A 25,401-nucleotide genomic window follows, 5' to 3' on the forward strand; every position below is an offset into this window, starting at 1 on the left:
ACCTCAATTCCGGCAATCGAGATCAATTAAGATTCTTGATCCCGGCCGCGTTCCGGCTGTCGTGCGAACTCCCCGACGGACCTTGAACTTCGCTGAACCTTCACGGGACCAGAATATTCCCCGTCGATTTCATTTACCTGCCGCCGGGCATTATTCCGCCTCGGACCGACCGTTTTATGATCTTTTTCTTACCTGCGAAAAGAAAAAAAGTTACAACGTTCGCAGTTCGTTGGATACTTTTGGCCAGTCCTCGACTGTTTAAAACCATTAATAAAGCTTTAATATGTTTACGACGCCCGCTGTTGTAAAGCACCCTGCGCCACGTCAGCTGTCGACACCCTCGTTCCAGCTTGTAAGAAACCTGGTTCTCATTTCTTGGTTTTCGTGAGTGTTGTTATTGTTTACACCATCATCGTGAATTTAAAACATTTTTTTTTGTTGAATACTGAACGGTTGAAATAAATTTTCCTGCGGCTCTCGCGAGAAGGAAGGTCGAAGTTTTAAAGAGACAAATAAAATGACGGATACAACACACACATACTGGATTATTTTTATTCAACATTTTTATAGACGATTAGTTGTCCATGTACTGATAGAATAGATAGCGGAAAACAGTCTTCGAATAGATCGGGAAACAGTGTCGGTGAACTTCATTTCATGGAAGAAGCGTTCAGAGGTTTATCTAATTCATCTAATTCTGGAAAATCGTGTACGCGTATTCTGTAGACCATAACTATTTTCATCAGGAAAACGTGTTTATCTGATGTGAAAAACCGGAACCCTTATCTCCCATTTGCATCATTAGCACAATGTTTCTGGCCATTGCCAAAGCGTATTGCTATGTTGCATCACAGGTGCCAGTGTTAGTCGAACGGTTATTTACACCACTCCATATTTTAACATTATTTTCCATTATTTCGTATGATGGAAACCGGTTGACCAGAGCGAGAAAGAGAGAGCGATTATCGACGCGAACGACAACAAACGCCCACAACAAAGCCGAGGAACAAGGAGTCGGGGAATGCAGCATCAATTACCATTCGTTCATCATCGCTTCGTCTCGTTTATATCTTAGACGGGGTCTAGCCCCTTGCCATCGTTCATATTCCGTTCGAAGCTGAGACTACGCTAATTAGCGTCACATCGGCCGTTTCATACGAACCATCCAACTGTCCCGACTTCTTCAGTCGAGATAGAGGCGAGAACCGGCGGACACAAGGCTCGGTCAGAGGTGCGACGTCGAGGAGATAGACAGAGAAAGAGAAAGGGAGAGAGAGAGAGAGAAGAGAGCGTCGCCTCGTTCCGCAAGCTGCCAGCTGAAAGAAGTCTCTCGAGAGAGGATCCAACGAGGAAAGAGAAAGAGATGGAGAAAGAGAGAGAAAGAGCGTCCTTTCGAAGGGAACCGGGTGTTAGCCGGTACTCTTATCGCGTGGCGATCTGATCCTAATTTATAGCCGCGTCCCAAATAAACTAGTTTTCGCTGTCGTCACCTCGGCCATCCCCCTCCTCTGGTCAGGGCTGCGGGGACCTTTTGGGGCCTCGTGGCCTGTGGACGCTTATAACGCGGTGCGGGCCTCGCGTCCCGATCCGAGCTCCCTCCAGGACGATCTCGATGGGCCTGTTGGGTCCCCTTCGCCCCTGGGTCCGGGAACAGGGAGCCAGGTATACGTATAAGCTCCAGATCGCGCGAGAGAGCGCCTCTTGTTGCACCTACCTGGCCGGGCTTTGCTCTTTTTTCGCCCTCCGTTCTCGCCTCGGAGACGCGATGCGACGGGAGTACGGGAGAGGGACCGAAGTAGAGAGGAGAACTACGGAGCGGTAGCGTCGGGATCAAGAGAGGAAAGGAGGACATCCTCGACACCCATGGCCTATAATTGCCAATTAGCCCGGGGATATTTAATTGCCATTAGGCTGGGTGGTGAACTACCGATCTGGGTCTACTGGCCCCCTCGGCCTGACCTCGACTAGCGGACCATCCATCTGGGCTAGCCCCTTCCGCCCGCGATGCTCGCCGGGTCCCACGGCATCTGCATAAAATTCGCGACCACCAGGCACCCATGGCCTCCGACAGGATAGCCGATCTTTTTAACGGCTTCGAGATTCCGGGAGGATTCAGGTGTCTCCTCGATAAATCCTACGCTGGACGATTTCTTCTTCTTCTTCTTCTTCGTCGCTTCAGCTCTCTCTCTTTTTCTCTCTCTGTCAACCGCTTCGTCTTCCTCCCACCTTCATAGTCGCCATCCTCGTTCGTCTTCCATTTCGTTCAGTGACGAAAGCACGTTTCTGGAATTCCCAGCGTTTCGAGAGACCGCGCAGATCTCCGAGAAGAGCACACGTTCTTCCCGGACACGTCCTTCTTTGTCCTCGACCCTCATTTCGGGACAGGATGGATCCTCGCCTGGCTACCGCTCGATCCGCGATCGCGGAGGCTACCCAGAGGCTTTATTACATCGCGGCGCAGATCGTGCGATCCTCAGGGACGAAACGGTAGCCCGGATTTACGTCCACGAATGGCCGTCGGCTTCCACGCTACCTGGGTAACCGGAGAACTTGCTAAAACCCTCGGACCCCGACTCTTTAGCCGAGACGATGCCCTGGCGACGTTTGCAACTTTATGTCCGAAGAAGGCTTTGTCACGTGGCCCTGCTGCCGAGAAAAATTAAGAGGTCGTTAGCGCGTCTTTGTTCTTCTATGCCCCCGAGAACGCTCGAAAACATAGTGAAATAATAAGCGGAACGAGAATCTTCGCATATATTCGTTGACTGATTCAGAAAAATTTTTGTTAATTTTATAAATTAATTTTTGATTCAAGAATTTAATTCGTCTCGTTTAAACAATAATGCCATTCTTACAGAGTCTACGCTTTGTGAGATGACTCTTATGAGCGCCACCACTTGAATTTTCAACGAAGAATCCATTAAATTACTACGATTGATTTCCCGGCTGAATTATGAATGAAATTCACGTTAACCTTCAAGCGAGTGTACACAACGAGCTACGCTTACGGGCGAATCAAGGTTTGAAATATATTACCATTATGGTGCATAGTTAATCGTTTACCCGTGCGGTTCTTTAACAAATGCGAAAATTATTCGGTTCATTATTTAAAGATAATGCTCTATACCGTACAGCTTAATAAGTCGGCGGGCTTTAATCATTGAATCTAGCCGGTTGCGTGTGACTGATGACCCTCCGAGGCATTTGTATTCGTTTAATAGGCCCGATACACATCGGATACACTCACTGTAATTAGTTCCTTTCAAGTATCGTGTTATAAAACCATGAAATACAATAAATAGTTTTCCCTATTAACATGCTAGCATAATGAATTTATGTATTGTCTATTAATCTTCAACGGTCTGTTCTCGCGCATGAAAGGTGTAATTCCTGTACCGTCAACTCGCATTACTTATTACGCTAATAATAGCGCTGCATACCAGCTCGAGTCGAAAGTGAACTCTCGACAATTTTACCGAGAAACCTAACTCGATCATGTTCGTCATCAATTTCAACTCTTCGTCAATCAAACAACGCTGTTCATCTTCGATACGAATAATTCTATTATTGTAACAATTATATTTTCCCATTTAAATTGTTTAATACTCGAAAATCGAGGGACAGAACATTGTTCTACTTCATACAAATACCTATTGTTTACAGTCCAACGGAACTCTGGATTTTCGTGGCATTTCCAAGGTCTCCTCCAACACCTAGCGAGATAAATCTTCGCGGAACTCTGCGTTCTCGAGGCGGCCCGAATAATCACACCCATGACTCGCGAGACATTTCCTCGGTAAACAATCGAGCTCGAAAAGATTGCGAAGTGCGGTAGGGGAGAGAGGGAGCGGGTAGTAGCAGCACCGTGTAATTTTCCATCCTCCGGTGGATTATTTTTCAGCGTACTCATTTAGATAACAGTGACGCGGTAATTTGCCGCCGATTCCGGTGTTCTAGCTCAATTTTCCCGGTCACACGGGCTAACGCGACACGTATTCGCGAAGCCATACAACGCGGTGCACGATGTCCGAGGCTCCTCCGACGGAAAATCAGTTTTCCCCCGAGACCGCTTATCGGCGGCAATTTCTAATTATCCCGCGCTGCCGGCGTGCCCCGCCACTCCCAATTAATCGTCCTGCGATCTCGTCGGAAAATACGGCGGGGGCCGGCGCGTTTAATACAGCCGTTAGCAAGTCCGCGTATTATAATTATACAATTAAATAACGAGGCGCGCGTATCGCCGTGGCGCAGTCGCCTCTCTCGTCCGAGTTATCAGCCCCGCGGTTGTAGATAGGGGATCTGCGCGCGGGAAAAACACGTACGCGTCCGGCTGGATAATTATTAAATCGCGACGGTGCCCGGTAATTTGGTCGGACCTGATCATCGGTCGATCTTCATAATTTTCTGCGGCCGTTGCGTACGCTAGGGGGATAACACCGGGGAGAGATAACTCCGGGGGCCACTCCGGGTAATTGCGGCGAGTTTCCATTAAACACCGTGTTTGTCCCGCGGTTGTAGTCGCGTTAACGCGCCGAGGAATTGAAATCCGTTATCGTCCATGGCGATCGTCGCGCGATTCTCGTCCTCTGTCCTCTCCGTTACTCTCGGGCGTCTTCGACGCGCTCCGACGGCGCACGTGTCGATTTCACGAGATCTCTCTCTTTCTCTCTCTTCTCTCTCCGTTTCTGTCGCCCTCCTCTCGCAGTGACCTTACCCGTTCGCGTTAAATTACGACGTCACGTTGCACGCCCGGGCCGCGTCAACCTCCTCTTCAGATCATCCTCGCGATTACGCGTAAATTACTGTCACGAGCGTGGACGCTATCCTCGAGAGTACGCTACCCTAAGATCTTAATCCGCCTTATCCAACCGTGCACGGACTATCAGCGAGAAACGACCGCGTCCGCGCGATCGCGGGAAAAATCCATGCGGATCTCACGCGCCGATCATTAGGCGTCATCGCCTGTGCGGATCGCGCCGTTGAAATCTCCGGGGCACCGCGCGCTCTGCCGACGCGCGCTGCTTACTTCGCGGGAAAAATTAATTACTGGTTATCGGCTGGGTGGGTTCGAGCCTTGTTCGCGCCACAATGTATCCAGGTACTCGCTCTTGCGTTTGGTTTAATAACTTCTAATCGCCCTACAACGATACAGCGGATCGTCGAAATGTACGAATTCCATTCAAACGTTTTTAGTTTCGATAATTGAAGAGGAGATAAATCTTAGTTCTAGCGTTAAAAACATCAAATTTGATAGTGTTCGTATTTTTGCTTGTGTCTAATCGAAAGATAGGTGCTACACCTAAAAAAATTAAATAACAAAAATCGTGTTAAACTGCGCAGTGGAATGGACGAGACTTTATAGACAAGTTTAAAGACGTGGAAATAAAATTTTATTATGTCCGACATTAGTCCTGTCAATTCGACTGTAAAATAAGATCGTATTGAGCGTCATTAAACTTTATGGTTTACAAATTGTCGAAAAGTTTTATGCGCTATAAATGCATACAGATGCGAAATTCCGTCACGGTTAATAGACAGTAATATTTTACGACGTTCATGCGCACTGCGGAGAACCAGTCGATGAAAGCAGGAATTAGAAGCATAAACATCTGTGTTGTTCGATAAATATTTTTATCTCGCTGTACATTATTTTTATCAAGGCTCGATTGCATGGAAAATTCATAGTCTGTTTACGAAGTCGGCAGTTATACGAATTGAAGGGTTCACGAGGATGAAAGTGTTGTGTTACGAATATAAAGTTTCGAGTAAATTGAGTTTAAGAATATCCTATAACGCGCGTCACTTATGCAACATGTGCCCTTCATCCTCACTACAATTTTTTGCCGAGGTAGGATAAAGTGAAATGGAGGAACGCCTTGCACCACCTTCAATTACTACATCTCAAATTTCACAAATATGTTTCGCAACACTTCCATCCTCTGAACTCTTCAATCATCGGTATTCCATTAAAGCCTCATCGAACCTTTGGCAAAATAACACTCTCCTTCGTTATTAGGAATACCTGGTTTTCCCACAAACAACATTACAACGCTGTAAACATTGCAGATTATAAAGACTAATTTAAACAAATTGGGCAAACTTCATATAGATAGATACACAAGTGAAACTCAAGACAAAAACGTAGCTTCTTTATACACCTAAATAAAGTTCTCTTTAAAATTCTATTGTGTGCAAAAATCTGCAGTTTACGCGAGGTTTGACACATCTTTCGTTTGATCAGGATAACCTGAGAGCTACATCGTTCCCGCCGATATGAAATTCATCGGACACGATGTAGCTAGGCCTCGGTTCACTTATTCAAACCGCATAGCGTCCAAAATCTAGGAATATTCATGAAGTCGCCTGTGAATCGAGGGTGAAAAGCACACTCGCTCCTTTTTGTCGTCTCGTTGCACATCGATGTTCCTTCCTCGAACTAAAAATTACATAAAAATCTCTCTCGAAGCAATTTGACTATCGGTCCTCGTGATTGCGGGGCTTTTAATATGTCAGAGCAGATGGGGCACATTATCTTCGGAAAGCGAAGGTTACGAAACCCGGTTCGCGGTTGATCTGAAAGCCTGGGCCTCTCGGGGACTATCTTCTCGGTTGACAGCCGAATTTGACTCCGTCCACGAACGAATTAGAAGCATTTAATCTCCGGGAACCCTTGGAACCCTGTCGGAGGTTGTCCACAAAGGGCCCGGTCCACCACATAATCGCAGGACGACCTGCGAGCCTAGAGAAAACGGCTTCTGTGGGAATTAGGATCTCCAAAAACCTGTTGTCGAAATTTGAGATACTGATTCCCCATTACGAAGAAGTAGAATGTGCCCACAATTTTCTGAAAGTATAAAAACTGTAAAAAGATAGAATTTCTATTTCAGTCAAACGGGAGTATTCTTTCCAACAAATGTAAAATAATTTTGATTGCCTTTCTTAAGCTACATTTCTCGACGTCCAAGTGATTTCGTGAATTTTTCGTATAACGTGCAATAAAATCCGTAAAATTTGAACGGCACATCGAAGAAATCATCGCGACACGTTCATCAAAGCACAATTACGTGTCCGTCGCGTCCGAGGTGAAATTCAAAGCCGTGATGCAACGAAAGCGGCCGGGGGAAGGATAAAAAACTCCGTGGAACGTTTATCGTCGCGAGAAAGCGTGCGCGAGGCTCTCGTACGACACCGTGAAACTCTTAAAACGACTTGTCGCGTAATCGCGCGGCATTCGTCATCCGGTTTCGCGTCATTTCGTGCCGGTGCATGGGGCCCGGGACCAGCAACGGAATAAAGAGGGACGATGTCTCTCGGCCGACAGGATAGCCCGTGGCCGTTTGAAATATTCGTCGAACACGGTTACGCCACCGTCGCGTCGACGCCGTTGAAACGTCGAACAAATGGCCGTGCGCGACGTGAGCTGCTCGGAATGGCCGATTCAGCCGGGACTGGGGACCCTAACTATCAAAATAATCCATTAACTCTGCCCTGTCAGCCATACACGGTCGACAGAATTGTTTGCTCACATTTAAAAAATTCATTCCTGCCCATCTGCGAAATTCAGGAGGATTAAAACTCTAATTATAATCAGATGTGTGCACAAATTTCTTATAATTATATTTGTAGTAATAGAAAAATGAGCATCTCACTACAAATAAAACTTTCGCGTTTAGTAATTCTGAACAGTAAAAAACAAACAGTGAAACAACTTCATTTTCCTCCACTTTAGTGAAACCGTAGTGTAAAAGGACGCAGCTGTAGCTTCTCTATCTCTTTTAAATCTGACTCGGATACGTCTTTCAAATCGACCGGTGCGAGTCGAATACTGACAAGTATATAGATCGAGAGTGGAAAAGTACGGTTTAAACAGATCCCCGGTTCTGAGAAAGCCGTACACGTCGGAATGTCAAATCGAGCATCGCGAGAGAGTCGCAGGTAATGCCCGCAACAGTCTCGGGGCCGATCATTTTAATAATTCGCCGATGCGTCTGGCGAGATAAGGACATTCAATTATCCGGCGGACGTCGAACATCAGCTCTCGTAGCTGCGAGAGAGGACTTTCTACTAAATCGAAGAGAAGGAATCGACACCGAGAGAGCATGCGGCGCGGTTAGGCTCTCTCGGTTCCCGGTATCATTCCCGTTTCGAGTGATCGCGAGCTTGCATTCCATCAGGACAGCCGTGGAATCGGTGCTGGTGGCGATGTAGACGGTCTATCGGTCAAGCCGATCGTGGTAGCTCGCGCTTGTACGCCTAGGTGAGACACGGTAATCGCGTATCGATAGTCAAGGCACCGTGTAAACCGTCGATCCACGGCTGCGTTGACATATATAACGCTCCGCTAACAGCCGCCGATATATTCGACGCGTTTTTCACGCGTGCACGCTCGCGATCGCGTCGCCTCGGAGCCTCGAGGCGCAAACCGAAGCAAATTGCTTCCATTTCCTTCCAATGATCCCCGATCCTCGGCGTCATCGATCGCTGCGGCTGCCCTCGGACCGTTGCGAAGTTTTACCTTATACTCTCTCTCTATTTCATAATAAACCAAACACATTTTATGGAAAAATTTTGCTTTGTACACACGTCGTCATTGACAAGTCGGCTCACCCTCATCCTCAGGATGCACTCGGCAGGTTAAATCAAAGCACTCGTAGGCATTTTTCGCGTCGACCATGGAATCCCATAGGATCGAATCATCTGGGAATCGATTCCGGTCGGCGGAACGGGCGTAATTGCGTATCATAAACACCGATCGTCTCCGATCTATTCGGTATTTCGAGGATGCAGCCGATTTCCCGTGAGAGAGTCCCGATCCCGGAATACCGTAACGTCTGCGGATCCTTTCCCGATAATATCGCATGCCAGCGATTTTCGGGATTCGGCGAGCAACGGTCGGAATGTACCTCGGCTGCTGTATGTCGTTACGTATGCAAATCCGACGGATCGGACGAGCAACGTTCGTAGAAATCTTACGTAACTCGTGGAGGGTCTAGCTGTTGCGCCTACTCGCGGATTAATTAATCTCCGCGATCGGCTAGATAGTGTTTAATTATCGGCGACTGACGCCTTTTCATTCTGACCGGACCCTTCCCTTCTTTATGGGCACATTCTGTTCGGCATCTGACCTGTTTGCTCTCTTCAGGATCAAATCATTCGTGGTTTCAATGCATCGTCTATTTAGTATTGTACTGGACTGAAGAAATTGTTTTCTCTGACACGTGCAATTCATGAATAACATTTTTCTTGGATCTCTTTGGCATCCTAAATAAAATCTTTGTTATCCGCTCTGTAATCTTAGCTCGTTACAAGCAAATAAACTATGCACATGTATGGATTAGCAAAAATGTACACAACGAGTCATGTTCTATTAAATCTAGAGCGGTGTACCTCGATGTTTCAACCTCATAATGTTTTCTGGCAGATTCCTTTACAAGCCAGTAGATAAAACGACAAACAAAGTGGTAACGGACCACCCCAGAGCGTTCCAACCAGATCCGCGTGCAAGCAAGTTGCCAGAACGAGTAACAAAGTGGCGAAAGGCCATCTCGGAATTTTCCTGACAGGTTTCTCCGCGAGTAAGTTGCTACAACGAGAGCAATATGCTGTCGAGAGAGACCATAGTAGTGGGAAGACAATGTCCTTGAGCGGTCAGGATCTTCTGCCACAACAATGTAGCGTCTCCGAAGAGAAGAGTAACCCGATCGCACTCATCTAGCTTTCACAAAGAAGCCTACCACGGTTAAACGTCATATTCACTGAGACCCCGAGAGTCAATGTTGAACATCTTGTCGTCGCTTGCCGATACATCCCATTGACAATTTGCAGTGAAAAATCAGCTGGTACAATTTAAGACACACTAGTAAAATTAAAAAATATTCGTGACGGTCATTTATGGTGAACTGACGAGGGTCATTAGTACGATAAGTTTCTGTAATTCGAACATTTGGATGATTTAGTTTCATATATTTAATGATATCTCAGAAAATTCGTACAGAATTTAGATGAAGAATTAAGGAAATAAATTTCTGCAGATTAATATAACAATGTAATAAGAGAAAGATGAAGAGGATGACGAGACGAACCGATACATTGACGGACGTGTGCACGCAGTTGACGTTCCATTTGCAGAGCGCGAAAAGTCGTCTTGCTCCGCGACGCGCACCGGTGAAGGTAGAAGCGGGTATATCAGCCGCGGCGATCGTAGTGGTACGCTCGCGGAGGACTTGTCTACCAGGCGAGACACGGTAATCGCGTATCGATAGCCAGCCACGACGTATATAGCCCCGATCCACCGCAACGTCGACGTATATAGCTCTCCGCTAATAGTTAACTATGATCTTACAAGCCGCTTACATCCACACGATCTAGCCGCAGTTGCGAAAATCGGAGAAGCTCGCTTCCAGGATCGCGGGTCGTGTTACTGGATTAAGGGTGGATCATGCTCGCGCGATCCTTTCGCCGTTTTCAACCCCCGACACGCTCCGCGCCGGATATGAACCCCCAGAACTACCACAAAATCAAAAGGAAACTAAACAGATTTATCATCGTGGATGTCACTTTAACTCCTTTTGCGTTCTGAAGCTCCTAATAAAATTCATGTACGAACACGTCATTCTATGAATATTTTCTTGTAATATCGATAAGACTTCGTATAAAACAATTCTCGTGTAATTCTAAAACGAATGACCTACTAACATTTGATTTATAGTCTCTCCGCCGTGTATTTTTATTGAAACTCGCATCTTCTGCAGTGAAACAGCAAAACTGCCGAGAAACAGGATTTTATTTCCTGTATTTCAAGGTTCAGTTATAATGCAAGAACAGTATGAAAGTATCAATTTCCAACTTCTGACGCTTCGTCTTCGAATATCATTACCGATCTAAATAAAACTGAGAAGCATTAAAAGTCTGCATTCTAATTGCGATCATGGAATTACGAAGAGTAAAACGAGCGTCTTATCAACATTCTGTGTACACCGTTGCAGACGCAGAATCTCGAACATAATTACAGAGGTAACCTAAATTAAATGTATTTCCACCAAGTCAGCGACTGAAACACGAAGCTCATTAAAACGTATCAAATTTCTAGCTGCACGAATCCTAGAAAATCTCGCGGCGAACACGTAAAAATTGCCAGTCCACTTATCAGGGAAAGTCAGAAGTGAAAATTTCAGCCGAGTGGCACGGGTGTGTATCGATCCGATCGGAAACAATTTACGCGACTGCATCGGCCGAGACGATCGGCACTGCGCGTTTCGCGCTCGCGCCGATTTCGATCACGTTTGTGCAAGTTGCGTGATAGAAAACCGCGGTTCGCCGCAACGGTGACACATGTAACAAGTCGATGGTGGTCGTCCACGGGTCCGTGAGTCATTCCCATTCGAGTACTCGTTTTTTACGTGAGGCCAAACCGTGTAATAACCCTTCGGGAACAGACTCGATTAGCGGCCGATACGATGAAGCCTGTTATGTTAATTTTTCCGAGTTCTAAACCAGCGCTGACAAAGCTGAGGTGTTGGAAAAATAGGCTCCCGTAATAGTTGTCCCGCTGTACCGACGATAACGTACCTTCCATCAACGCGAGATCTGACAATACCCATAACTGGCACGGATGATCCTTTCTGACGCGGATTTTCATGCATTTATGACAGAAATGAAGTGAAAACAATAAAAAGATTAAAAGAGTTTAACAGCATCGATATACTATTTTATCTTAAAAATTAAACATTTCTTCCGTCCTAGAATATAATTTTTCTCATTTCATTAGAATACTAAAAAATTTTAGAAATTAGAAGCTTAAAAAGTTTGGAAATGTCGATACATTATTTGCAGTCCATTAAAATGATTAGGATTAAACCCTGAATGACTATCCGCGAACGGTGTATCAAAGACAAGAGTTTCCATTTTCCGCTGAAGGTGCAGCAGGTGTTCAGGAAGAGTACCTCCGCATTGGTTCGCCGTAACTCGCGTAATTCGCGAGAGCTCTCGGCGAGTACACGTCCGGGTAGCTCTTTGGCCGGTAGTATATCATTCGGGTTGGCGCGGAACGCGTACCGGTGCCGTTTATCGCGCGATTAGGGCCGGGCTCTAAAATCGTTCCCGGGTCCCGGCGATTAGGCGGGCCCGATAACGGGCGACAATCGCGGCGCAGCGCAATTACACAAGGCCCTCCGCGACGCGACTCGACGCGACGCGACGCCGCCAACCGGTTTCCCCTTGTGCGCTTAGGCGACGTAACACCGGCGAAAATATCGGCCGACTACGTTCGTAAACCGGCGAGCGGACTATTACCCGGCCGGTTACGTCGGCCGTCGGGCCTCTCTGTGCACGATGTAACCGGCTATCGTTACGCGATTACCGTTCTCCTTGCCACCGACGCAGCGGATACACGCCTTCCCCGCTGCCGTATATTCCCCTTGAAACGGGAAACTCGCCGCGAAAGATCCTCTACCCGATCGCGGAACGAGAAATTCGAGGAGCGAGATCGGCTCTGCGGCGATTGCAAAATTCCGCCGCACCTGGGAAAATTGATTGCCAGCGGGGAACTCTACGCGTCGTTATTTAACCGGCGGTGTTCACAGAAATCTAAACGATTTATTTGATAACGAAGTATTTCCTAAAAATATCCAAAAATTCCGTAACTTCTTTACCTTCGTGTTTTTCCATTGAAAAGTGCAGATTAAAATTCCAACCGAGTGAACGGTTTCAATCAGGTCCGCCCCACTCGCTACACCTAATCAAGCTCCCCTAATCACCCCCTCTCCGGTGAAAACAATGCTACTCCCGCGCAAACTCGCCCTCCTCATCGTTACCACCCTCGAAAACACCATTGATCCTCGCTCGACACACCTTCGAGGTGCGGGTCGTATGCGTGCCACGCAGCCGACGCACCCACCCTGTAACAGGGAGGAAGTTGGTTGGTAACATGGCGGCACGTAGGCTAAGACGATTTCCATCTCTTTGTTGCAGGATTAAGCCGTGGCGCGAACGACTGTCCCACGACCGGACTGTAAATACTCGCTCCTGAGAGGTCCTGGGATTTATTAGCGTCGCCTCGGGAGGACCGGAGGAGAGAGTACAGAAGAGAGAAAGAGGGAGAAAGAGAGAGAGCGAGAAATAGAGAACGGAAACCAAGAGGAGAGAAAGGCAGAAAATGGAAGTCGACTTGAGGAGCCGTGAAAAAGCCGAATGGAGGATGTGGTAGGGGGGGGGGAAGAATCATCGGGGGGTTCCGAGATACATAAATCGCGTCTGGCCGCAAGGTGCGACTACGAGGATCGGGGGATGGGGGCGGTTGCGAGTGGAGCAGAGCTTAGGGGAGATTTAGGAATTAGGAGAATTACGTCCGAGTGCCTGCTTACCAGTACGCGAGCCGAAGACGCTGAGAGAGACAGAGAGCAGACGTGCGCTGAATCGGATCTCAGACTTCAGATTTGAGAGTTTCCAACCCTGTTCTCTAGCTCTGCACCCTCGTCCACCCCCTCGCCCGATGTCGGACCCCTTGGATTCGCGTTCCACAAGTTCGAGGAGCTTATTAGTCAATCGAGATTCCGTCGACGACTGGTCTTCGGTCTGTACATAGGGAGGTAGACTCGTATACGAGGCCCAAGGATCGCTCGCAAGGATCGATCCTTGTTTTGTATATACCTTCGAGGGGTTCCAACCCCCTAGGGCTGTCCCCGGGGCTGTCGCCAACCTCTTCGCGATCCTCCGGGACCCCGGAAAACCATGGGCAACGTGCAAACTGGTAGCTACCGCAGGATCCTGAACGCTGTTCCTTTTGATCCTCGAGATCGGCAGAAAATCTGAGGATGACGAAAAGACACTGTAACCTAGCACTAATTGTATCGATGGACAGCGAGAGACTCTAATGTTACGGGTCTGCTTCGGTCGTCGAGATGTTATACAGTCTGTTTTTCGAGAGAGGAAACCAGAGATTCAACGATTGTTGCAATAGCTGCTCCATGATCATGCGAGTGGTCAGCTATTACGACGGACGTTGCTCTCCGGGTCTCTCCTATCCGAAAACAGGATGCGTTAGCTTCGTCAGAAAGTCTTTCTGTATATCCTTACGTTCACAGGTAAGTTGCACTTCGTTAACCCTCGAATGGTGGCACATTTTGATTCGGAGTTCCGTTCCATCTCAAATCTAATCTTCTAGTTGCCATTTGTATTCGGTTCAATAAGGAGATCAATCTCGATCTCCAAGAAACAGGTTCAAAAATGTGTCAAATGAAATTGGTAAGAGGTACGGAATAGATCCAGCCATGAAATCGGCAGAAATTAATTGAAATTAATTAAATCATTTTCTACGAAGAAGAGAATGACTTTCTGGCCAAGCTAACTCGAGTGGTTCTACCACGACGAAGGGCGCAGAACGACCGACACACTGTGTCGATCCAAAACGAAGAAGCGTAGACGCGAAATTGAGAGAATGGAGTGGATGGAATCGTTTCACAGTTGGCGGAGGTGTTCGCGGTAAACTAATTAAGAATAAAATTCGTCCTTTTTCGCGCGGACGGTGTGCGCTCGCGGGCCAAGAGCCGCTTCCGGTTTCCTTTAAGAGCGGGTGGACTCGTCGACGGGGCGCGCGATGCGATTAGCGTACTTTTAGCCCTCGTTTCAACCTTTTCTGTGCAATATATCGTTTAGCGAAAGAACTTCGAGATCGCGCGGTTTCCTTCCGATCGAACACCGACGAGAGTCCGCGCGTGGAAACGATTCGTGGCGAGCGAGCGCCGCTGTTCGAGATTGTTGATATTTTTTTATATTATATGTATATCGTGCGAGTGATCCCTCGTTTCGGGAGGCCCGATTATGGTTGTCGGGTTAGGTCGGGGCAGCAGACACCTGTGTCGCGAATGATCGTCGGGTTCCGTGTCCGGTGGTGGGGGGTGAGGCTGGTGCGCGTGCGAGTACGAGCGAGTGCGAGAGGATGAGTTCGAGAAGAAGAGGGGATAAAAATCGACTATCATTTTGTACTTTGACTATATGCGAGCGAGCATACGACGGCGAGAGGGGCGTTCGAAGTGTTTCTTGGGGATGGTGGGGCGGTGAAGCGCTGAGCGAGAGGAAGAGAAATTGTACATTGTTTTGTAAAGAGTACATTTATTTATATCTGTGATACTGGGCAAGGTTAAAAGGAATAAACATGGGAGAGAATGGTCGAGAGAGACAGTGCGAGAAAGAATGAGAGAATGAACGAGAGCCAGATGGAAATGGGTGAGAAGAGGATCGTTTCGAGGTGTTCGACGACGAAGACGATCGGTGCTCGCGCATTCGTTGACGCATATATCGCATAGAATTAATTCTAGACTCGATTACGGTTTTGTAAATAATCGGTGCGTAGCCCGAGACACGCGAGGGTCGTACCTTCCTTTCGGATTTGAGCGGCAGATAAATAAATGAATAACAAAAAAAAACGAACTATGAATTATAAAGGGTAAAACAAGTATATATATATATACATATATATATATATATAGAGGGAAAGAGTGAAAGAGAGAAAAAGTGTGTAAGAGAGAGAGAGAGAGAGAGAGAGAGAGAGAGATTTTTTTCGTGTACACGATCGCGCCCTCGTGAATAGAATCGAAGAGAGAACGATTTGTTGTGAATATTACATAATACAGGTACTAGGTATATAGATATATAAATATATAAATATATAAATATATACATACTACGATTAATAGGTTCTATTTGGTTGTTCGTACGAATTCAATTGTAAATTAATTCAATTGTACATAGTTCTGAATGTGAATATAGACAGAATATATCTATTATTATTATTATTATTATATTATTATTATATTATATTAATTTTATTATTATTGTCATCATATTATTATTATTATATTATTATTATTATTATTATTGTCTACTACCATTATTCATTATATTAAAAAGGAGACTATTATGTTGTACGTTTATATTTTTTTTTTCAATTTTATTTCACGGTTTTTATAGAATCAACCTTTCTTCACCTCTCTCCAGCTCACTTCCTTTGTCCTCGCACCCTGCAGAGGAGGAGACTTCGATAGAACTGCAGTTTTTACTTCGCGTTTTTATTATTGAACTCGAAATTCGATTTACCGTAGTGTTCTTTTATTTGTATATTGTATAATCGGGTCTGGCGAGGCGAGTCTCTCAAATAACAAGGTCGGTCATGTTCCTCTTGCACTCGACGATTGCTCGAATAGTTCCTCCACGATCAACAGAATACACATTCTGCTAACATTGTGGTAGCCTACAAACAAGAACACTGTATTCATTTCCTTATTTTTTTAATTGAGGTCTTACACTGATCGCTTATAATCATAATAACTGTCCACCACACTACTGTAACAATTATATGTTATCAATCCGGACAAGATGGAGTAGGATGGACAGCTATTATACGATCATTTACCTAAAAGTTGTTCTTTACAAACAGCTCAGATCTCTTTTATCGTCAATCAGAAGTCTCCACGAAGCAGACGAAAAAATATGTTTATTTAAAGAATCAACCAGTTTCACGTAACCTTGATCCAATGTGGGCGTGGTTGAACGTCCAGACATTCCAGAAACCAATAGAATAACAGTGTATATAAATGACAATCTTTCTCCTGAAAAAGTACTGTAAGCGTCGAGAAAGATGACTCCAAAAATGTACACACAACAAATTATTATATTATTACCCAGCACTAAAATTATTTATCGAGGACTATTTACAGCATACATATCTCAAAGATCCCATCCGTCACCCTTTAACAAACTGACTCAAAAATAGTCTTAGCATCGATTGTAAGAAACAGAAACCAAATAGAACGTTGTTTCTTCCTTTAATCATTTTAATAGATTTACGTGTTGAAGGAAAGTACTGTGAGAAACGCAAAGAGAGATTCCGTGGAACGGAAAATGTGTACGCGATCGATGGGGAGCGTTGGAGGATTCGCGTTCCTCGGAGTGTCCACGGGGGCCGCGATTCCGGGAATATTAATAATTCACTGGACCAAGCCGGTGCTCTCCGCTAAATCCGGATAATTGGCATTCTAGCGCGGTCGACGGGACGAATTTCGACGCGTTCGACGCCAAGGCCGATGGCGGCGATTATTTTGGTGCGGGACCGGGGTGTATTTTCGCGCGATTCGCGAGTCTAGGCACGCGCGCCGCGGAACACCGAAAACGCGTCGCGGCCACTCAGACATTCCACGGCGGGTACGTCTGCGTTTTGAATACCCGAACAATGGCAGTTTCGCGGTGGGCGGAGTTCCAACGAAAATACGCGGCCCCCGAGGCAAGGACAATGGGATCGCGGGCTCACCCTGCTCGTCCGGCGCCAACAGAAACATGCCTTCCTCCTTTTTCGCTGGCCAAACCCAACTATGCACCCGCAATTATCTGCTGTGTACCGCTTGAGGGGACCCGCCTGGCTAACAATCTCAAAAGTACGCGATCTTTAGCAATTTTCTACCGGAAAAATTCATGCACTTTGTTCTCTAAAGAAGATATGTTCCATAACTTGAAGAAAGAACAAGATTTATAGCATTTCTTTCTGTAAAAATTAGAGCACTTTGTTTTGTTCATACTTTAGTTGAAAGTGAATACATTGTACAACATCTTAATTTATTTTTGTTGCATAATTGTGAAAAATGTCAGTCGTAACTCGTCGTTCTACTTTTATCTCCGACGCATGAAAAATTCATGAACATTCCGTTAGCATATACATAAACTTTGACTAATGAATGCACGAAAGATATTTGAAAAAAAGAATAATTTTTTTCAAAATAGCAGTCGTCGAACGCAACATACAATTTTTCAACGCTTATATTTTTGAAGCGAAACCAGAATTTTAGTAAGAAAAGACATTTCAACAGAGTTAACTGGGCGTGGTCTCTTAATGTCCGTTTGCTGTTTTTGTAGAACTGCAGTACATTTATTCTGAAAGCCACTCTGTTCGATTATTGCTTGATTATTATACTGTTTTATGTCGGCTTAAGGCCAAGTCTAAACCAGCATAAACCAAATTGCCCTTTGAAGGTCTCACTGATCCTGCAGCGACCTTGTACACCTCGTAAAATACTTTCCGGTAATAAAACCCAAGTAAACGGTGGTTTCCCCGCACATCTGTTGACCATGGCCGAGAGAAAGTCACTTTCATCCCTGTTGCAGTTCGTGAAAACCATATAGGGTACATGTGTTTTCCCTGCTGGCTTCCAAGTTTGTGTACAGTGTTCTCAACGCGTTGAGCACCTCGGCTAAGTTAAATGTACGCCCTGTGCGAACCACGGTAATTTTTTCCAATAAAAATATTTACATTCAGACGACCTGTTAACTATGGTGAAGGTCACAGTGCTCTACAATCATTAAGAATCTACAATCATCAAGAAAATATTAATTTCAAATTATAACCCCCATTCATCCCTTGTACGAACAAAATATTTCGTACACAATACAAGCTGCAAAAAGTATATAAAGCAGTGTTGCTCGTTATTCCTAAACGATGCAAGCAATGTAACATTACAACGCAATTTAAATTCTCATTGTCGCATTAATTTATTTTCCACTACATTGTCGATAGTATCACCGTGTCGATTGGACGCCAATAGACAAATCAACGGTAGAAAACGTACGATAGTTAATTTCCCAGAGAACTCTCGAATTCGAAAAACGTTTACGTAAAGTCCATGCATATGGAAATGGGATGATAATGCTCGGGCACAGCTACGGTTAAGATAAGATCGAGAATCGTCCTCGAATCGATGTAGCAACAATGTTAGCCGATGACGGAAATATTCAAGCGATCGACATGGCAAATTCATTAGCGTACTACAGATCTTGTGCATTTATCGCGGAAATGATTCTCGAAGAAGAAATTTACGAAATCAATCATCTTATACGAGATCATTCACGATGAAGGAATTTGTAAAATTAATTATATTGATCTTTTACCATTATGTCCATTTATTTATGTGATCGAGAGATAAATTAAGCTGCAGAAATGAAGACGAGGGTTAAACAAAAAATCGCTACAATCTATTAAAATGATTCAAGGGAGAACTTATTTTTTTTTTTGGTTTCTTTGTACAGCAATCGCTGCAGAAAATTTGAACGTCGCGTAAAGATCCACTAATGCATAAAGTTGCAGTCTGTTCATTAGGAACCGAATTTCCATTGGAGGATTACCGTCGTGCGTCAGGTGAAAACAGAGGGGCGCGTACCCGGCGTTCACGTGTCCGCTTCACGCTCGGTCGCTTTGATCGCCCGTGGCATTATTTGCAGATCAGATTTATGCGCGAAAACTTCCCACGAAGATTCAAGGTTCGAGTCGCTCGTGACGTATAAATCACCGCGCCGCTTGTCGCGCGTCGTCCGGAGAAAGCTCTCCTTCGTGGCCCTTCTTCTCTCATTCTTTTTTTTTTCATCGCGAGAACACGGAATTGTCTACTTTGTCGCGGACGATTTATGTTTTCGCGTGTACGAAATCATTTAGAATCGCTCCCGGACGAAAAATCGTGCCTCTCGCCCGTCCGGATCGTCCTCGACCGTCGCCATTTTGGTTTAAGGAGGATGTCGCAACGAAGGACCCGACGAGGTAGGATTTTCTTGCTGGTAGATCATTAAGAAGAATCCAATTTGCTGAAAAAAGGATATCATTCCTTCTTAGAAAACTGATATATTCTTTACGTCAAAACAGGTTTTTTTACTGTTTTCTTTGCACGGGAATTTAATTCACCGTATTGATTTTTTGCTGTGATTTTGCGCAGTTTTTCAAAAACAAATATCTACAGTCAGTGAATGACGCACGTAGGTGTTATCAACATCGTAAATGACACGAACGATCGGTTCTCACAGCGTATCTAGTTTATATTCTAATGCCAGTACACATATTCTGTTCGTTACGAACTTCCGTCGGTATTGAACCAGTTTCAGTTAGCAATATTTAACGTCTAAACTAATTGTGCGAACAAATTCCGATTTCTGCTTATCTCGGGAATAATGAGAAGAGTAAACATAGTTTTTTTTCAAATGATAAAGCAACTGTTCGCTATCTGACTGCAGTTGACGCGATATGTTTCACGCAACTCATGTCTTAACATTCTAGCTAAAAATAGATAACCTCTGAATGTAGAAATATTGCTATGCATTTCTGCTACGTTACGCTAGGAGTTACAAAACAGCTAATATTCGAAACATTTGTTAACGCTTGTACGCCAGTATCCATCATTATTAGAACATCCGTTGATTCTACTGAGAAGGGTGATGTTCAATCAAAAAATTCATTTTTCATGCACAAAAAACAATATCGTCGATCACTTGAAGATTGAACAAAAATTTCCAAAAAAACACAAAAGGTCCCTGCATCACTCCCAAGCGTCCTAGTACATTAAAACAAGGGATGTCTCTCATTAATGTCCTCGCATTCGCTCGAACAGTTACGCAACCCCCCTAAAAGCGTTAGCCTAGCACCCCTGAAAGACTGTTTCCACTAACACGGTTGCTTCGGCAGTCGACGTATCAAACTTTCGAGCGAGGAGAGGCGTTCAGGGGGGGGAAGTTGGCATGGGCAAAGGGGCCGAAAAAAAAGAGAAACTGCTTGGAGAAGGTAATAAAACCATCCCCATCCCCCGGGTACATGGAAGGCGCGGACGGTTCTTATTGCGGCGTCCTAAAACCCTAACAACCGTAAATTGGGGAACAAAGGGCGCCGGGGGCCGCGACAATCCGCTAAGACAAAGGATCGAGAGCGTCGAGGCCTTGGCGGGGGTGGCAGAGCGGGCGGCTATAAAGTCATAACCTTTCGGTTTTTATTTCTCACCGCGGTGGCGCCCCTGTCCGCTCGTAGCCGGCCAAACCGGCGGTTTACGAGAGCCGTTGCGTTGCAACGCTGCACCAGCCAGCCAGCCGAACCAGCAGAGCCAGCCCAGCCAGCCTTATATCATCCGCAAAGAAATATGAGATCTCGGTGCCGGCTGTTGAACGTGTCGCGAGGCCCCGCGGGTGCGCGCGGAAACCTTTCGCGCCGCGTGCACCGCCGCGGTTAACCTAACCGTTCCCCGATACACCTAAGGGCTCCCCGGCCGTCGTTTCCTCCCGATGAATATGCACACTATCTCGCACACGCTCCGGAGGGAAACGACTCGACGTATTGCGCGATGATTTAACGCGTGCGCCGCGCGTGCCTTGGGAAACGAACGATGGCCAACGGAAACCAGCCTCCGCTTCGCGATTGTGCTGCTTCCGTCCCTCCATCTCACGAGAACAATTACAAACCTTGTCGATTTATGGCTCTAGACGAGCAGCATTATGTATCAAATATTCACTAAACATAGCACGCTCAATGATCCCAAGGTCAAATATTAGCTTGTCCCGAAAGTTCGTTTGCAGAATGAGATATTTGGAATCGAACTGACCCTCCCATAAAGCGTGAAAACAAGTAAAGCAAGAAATTCTTTGCAATTGTAAATAATGATAGTCGTGACGTAAATTCGGCCTTAAATTAGCTTAACGTCAAGCGGGAAATTATCGCAGCGAACGCGCCAAACCCTTCAATTGGCTCGGGTTCTGGATCCCTCGTGTTCGCGGTAACTTTTCTTGTGGAGGATCCTCAGGGTCTCGAGGTGGAAGAAAAGGTTCGAAGAGGGAGGTTGCATACGTGGGGCACCACGAGCGATGCATCACCGGTGCACCGCACGCGGCGCATCTCGGTATATTAGTCACCGGGAACGGGCACCAACTGCCGCGGCCAAATTGAGTCTTTGCCATAAAGTAAGCCGTAAAAGGGGTTGCAGTCGCGGGGAGGCGATTCGAGCGTTGGCTGTGCGCGAAGAAGGAGGACCTGTCCCCGGTGAAACGGGCCCGAGGCTCAGCAGAAATCGAGACTGGGAGAAAGAGAGAAGGGAGAGAGGCTGAAGGAACCCGCGGACATTCAAATTTATGGTAATGTCCGAGCGCTCGGCACGGGGTTATCGATATGGTCCCGCTCGCTCGTTGTTGTGCCTATTATTAATATTACTATCGTTGCCGCGGTCGCGTCTCCTCGCCCCCGAGAGCCGAGTGTCCTTGGTCCAGCCTCGAGGAGGACCTCTGGGGACCTTTGTTTCCAGGATCCCGTCGCCGTGTCCCTAAATTAGCCCGATAGCCCCGATTTGTAGGCGACAGCTTTTTTTTATTTTTGCCGTCGCGTAGAACCGTGGTTCCCCGAAGCCCCGGACATCGTGACCCGCTCTCTTCGTGGCCCGCAGGAACAAGTGACTCGGAAACGAGGCCTTATTGTGCGCCTGAAATATGGACGAGCACCAGCGCCGAACAAACGGACCGTTTAGTCCAGTCGAGTTTTGGTAATTTTCGACGGGACTGTTTACCGGATTGAATAGTCCCCATTGTTTTCCGTTTGCTCGTGTTTAGATTTGACGACCGACATTCTCGGCTAAACGGGTTAGCCTCGGCCGCGGCGATGATAAACGCTGTTCTTTTTAACAGAGATAGGAGTACTTCGCCCGACTCCGGACACTGCGACACATGTTTTATTTATTTCGTTATCTATTCTAATGCGAGGGGCCTGCTGTGTTCGCCAGCCGCGTAATGCTTGTATAAATATGTACATGAAACGAGTACTTCGGTCCGCAAACTTGACGAAGTCCGGACAGCTTGGTAACTTGTTTTTGCGCCGCGATGTGTCTATTACGGAGACGGTTTATACGTTTAAATCGCAGGCCTGTCTCGGCATGTTCTCCGCGGTTTTCCGAGAGTTGAGGATTTGACTTTTAAATTGGGGATAAATCGAACCTCGATCCGTCGACACCGTGTTTTGAGGATGAAGATCGTTCGGTAATCCTCTTCATTGCCGTCGGGATTCGAATACAAATGTTTACCTCTGTCCGTTTTGGTCCTTCGGACTCCAGGAAGCGACGTTTCGAAAATTTCCTGTCGTAAATCTGATTTGAACGGTTTCATTCCTGTTCGCTGCTTCCCGCTTCCCGCGAGAGCCAGTATTCACGAGCGCACGTAGCTCGCGAGCACCACGAAGAGCACCACGTTGGACCTCGGCTCCTCGCCGTGGGACATCGCTCCGCGCTAACTTACGCCGGATTACGGACACTATTTCATCGGAGCGCGGACACCCCTCCGAGCTGCCCACCATTATCTTCTCCTCAGATTTTATACTTCGCCCTCTCCTTCCTCGTCCCTCCCTGTCACCTGGTCTGCCTCTCTGTCGTTCCCTTCAATTCTACAACCCCTCCCACAGTATAATAATCTTTGAAAGTAACAGTTCCTCGTATCTGCTAGGTCTAGGCGTAGTATGAGTGAAAATGTCCTGTATTTATTGAATAGAAATGGCCGAAAACGCATTCTATGCCTCTCTCACAGTCTAAAAGTCGTATTATCCTTATTTATCAGGTCGTCCGGAAAGTAATTTCGTTTATTGCTTGCACATTTGTTATTACTAGACTGCGAATCTTTATAAAATTTTCGAAAAAGGCTAGAATATTGAAAAAATTGAAAAAACAAAATTTCAACTGGCACGAGATCTTCAAGTTGCCTTAAAAATCGCAACATCATAGAACAATAAAACTTCTTCGAAATGGTCAAAAATTCGCTTTGATTTTCCCTTGAGAAAACGAAAAGGCTTTCCGCACGACCCAATATTTTTATTATATATTTCTTTTAAGTATGCTATAGACCTAGTGGCAGCAGAACGAAACTATACAAGCTGGATAAAGTTTTTATATTTGTTGATAATATCGTACGTGTATCACAGCGTCTGCCAACTCTAAAGTTACGATTGACAGGAAATTACAGGTCAATTACGATTTTCGAAACAGCAGGCTGAAAAATCGAGCCGCGCAATTGCGTCCGGTATCACGAAACGAGGTGGAGAGTGTCACGAGATCCGCGTTCGGCTCTCTTCAGCGCCGTGGAACGCGTATCGGAGTCACAAATCTGCAAAGCCAGGTATGCAAAACGTGTGCGTGATTAAAGCGAGTCGCGCACTGGTTCGAATCGGGCCGGATTTGATCGGATTGGATCGGATCAGATCGGATCAGACATTGTATCGCAGAACTAGTTGCGCACTGGTGCGAATCGGATCGAATCGGACGTCGGTACCGTGCACATTGCGTCGGACAAGTAATAGCGAATAGATTGTCGCCGGCTCGGCGCGCACCGTCCAAGAAAAACAACCGATCGATGATTGGTCCTCTCCTTCACGCTGGACGTATCAACGAAAATTTCTGTTGGACGCCCGGCAAGAATCCGGGCCGTCCTTTTTCATCCCGAGAGCCTTCGAGTCTTATCAATTCTAAAACAAGGAGAAACGAAAGCCATTGTTAGAAAGGACCTAAACTAGAAACTAAGACAACTCCTTTCTACATCAATTTTACGGGAAACAGAGGTCGAATAAAAACCTCTTTATTTTTCTAATAACCGTAACAATCTAGAAATAGTAGGTATTCATACGTTCATTCGTAAATAGTAGAATTCCCTAGAAAATGTATGCACCGACAGAAAAACATTTTGTTTCGCGGAAAACATTGCGAAATCCTCGTTCCTTTCATCAAACCTTTCGAAGTTCGTCAACGAAGCAACTATGTCCATCGTGGTCGGAAGATTCTAAAATTAGAATAAAACCATCGGCATCATAATAATCATCAGCCAGAGGTCCTCCGCAACAGAATTGCGCATCGTTTAGATAGACGACGACAATAACTGTTTCGAGCGCATCTGGCGAACAGACGTCGCCAGAGATTTTCGCGGAAGACGCAGCGCCGATCAATGGCGAAACCGTGTGCGTTGGAACCGGTTGTCGTTGCCGTTCCTGGAGTCGAATGGAGCCGGATGGAGTCATCGAGGAAGAGGGAATCGACGTGGTCAGCAGGACACCCCCGACAGCGCGGCGTTGTCTAGGAGTCGGCCGAAGCTGAGCAGCGGGTGCACAGGACTAGGACGAGACCGAGTCAGCTCACGCTGCGCTGGAATGCCAAGTTCCATTTAGGTAGGTACCCTTCCCGACGACAGTGTCGTATTCAATTCTCCCGTACGACCTGTCTGTCTCTAGATCGCAGCGAGAACTCGCCGGACTCGTAAAGGTCGCCTCTTTTTTCTCCTCTGTTTCTCTAATTTCATTGTGAGGCTATTCCAGTGCCGCTGAAATATGACCGGCAGCATATTTATGCGTTCGTTGCGTATTCCGTGACGCGTTGCCCAATTTTTACAATTGTCCATGTGTGTCCATGTGGATTTGTTTCTCATAAACCGACATAAATGTCTATCTCTCTGTTATCGACATTTAATCAATAGGACCGAAGATGTTAGGTCCGAGAACGTAGAAATGTGGACCTGGCCAATGGAAGCAGGCTAACAGAATCCATTAAATACATGTACAAAAAAATAACCAATTTCCATTTCATATGAATTTTCATTCAT

General features: G+C 46.0%; 1 protein-coding gene across 5 annotated transcripts in view; it reads left to right on the top strand.

Moving 5' to 3' along the window:
• LOC143211735 (homeobox protein caupolican) overlaps positions 1–25,401 on the top strand; it is a 135,559-nt gene that overhangs the window by 106,543 nt on the left and 3,615 nt on the right. For 4 of the 5 annotated variants that reach the window (XM_076429659.1, XM_076429662.1, XM_076429663.1 and 1 more), the window contains exon 7: positions 12,967–24,970. The gene's annotated coding sequence lies outside the window, so the exon portion shown is untranslated. Of the gene's footprint in view, positions 1–12,966; positions 25,228–25,401 lie in introns of those variants that run through there. The other variant, XM_076429661.1, reaches the window with a different exon arrangement.

The sequence above is a fragment of the Lasioglossum baleicum genome, chromosome 9 (assembly GCF_051020765.1).
Source record: "Lasioglossum baleicum chromosome 9, iyLasBale1, whole genome shotgun sequence".
Classification (NCBI taxonomy): domain Eukaryota; kingdom Metazoa; phylum Arthropoda; class Insecta; order Hymenoptera; family Halictidae; genus Lasioglossum; species Lasioglossum baleicum.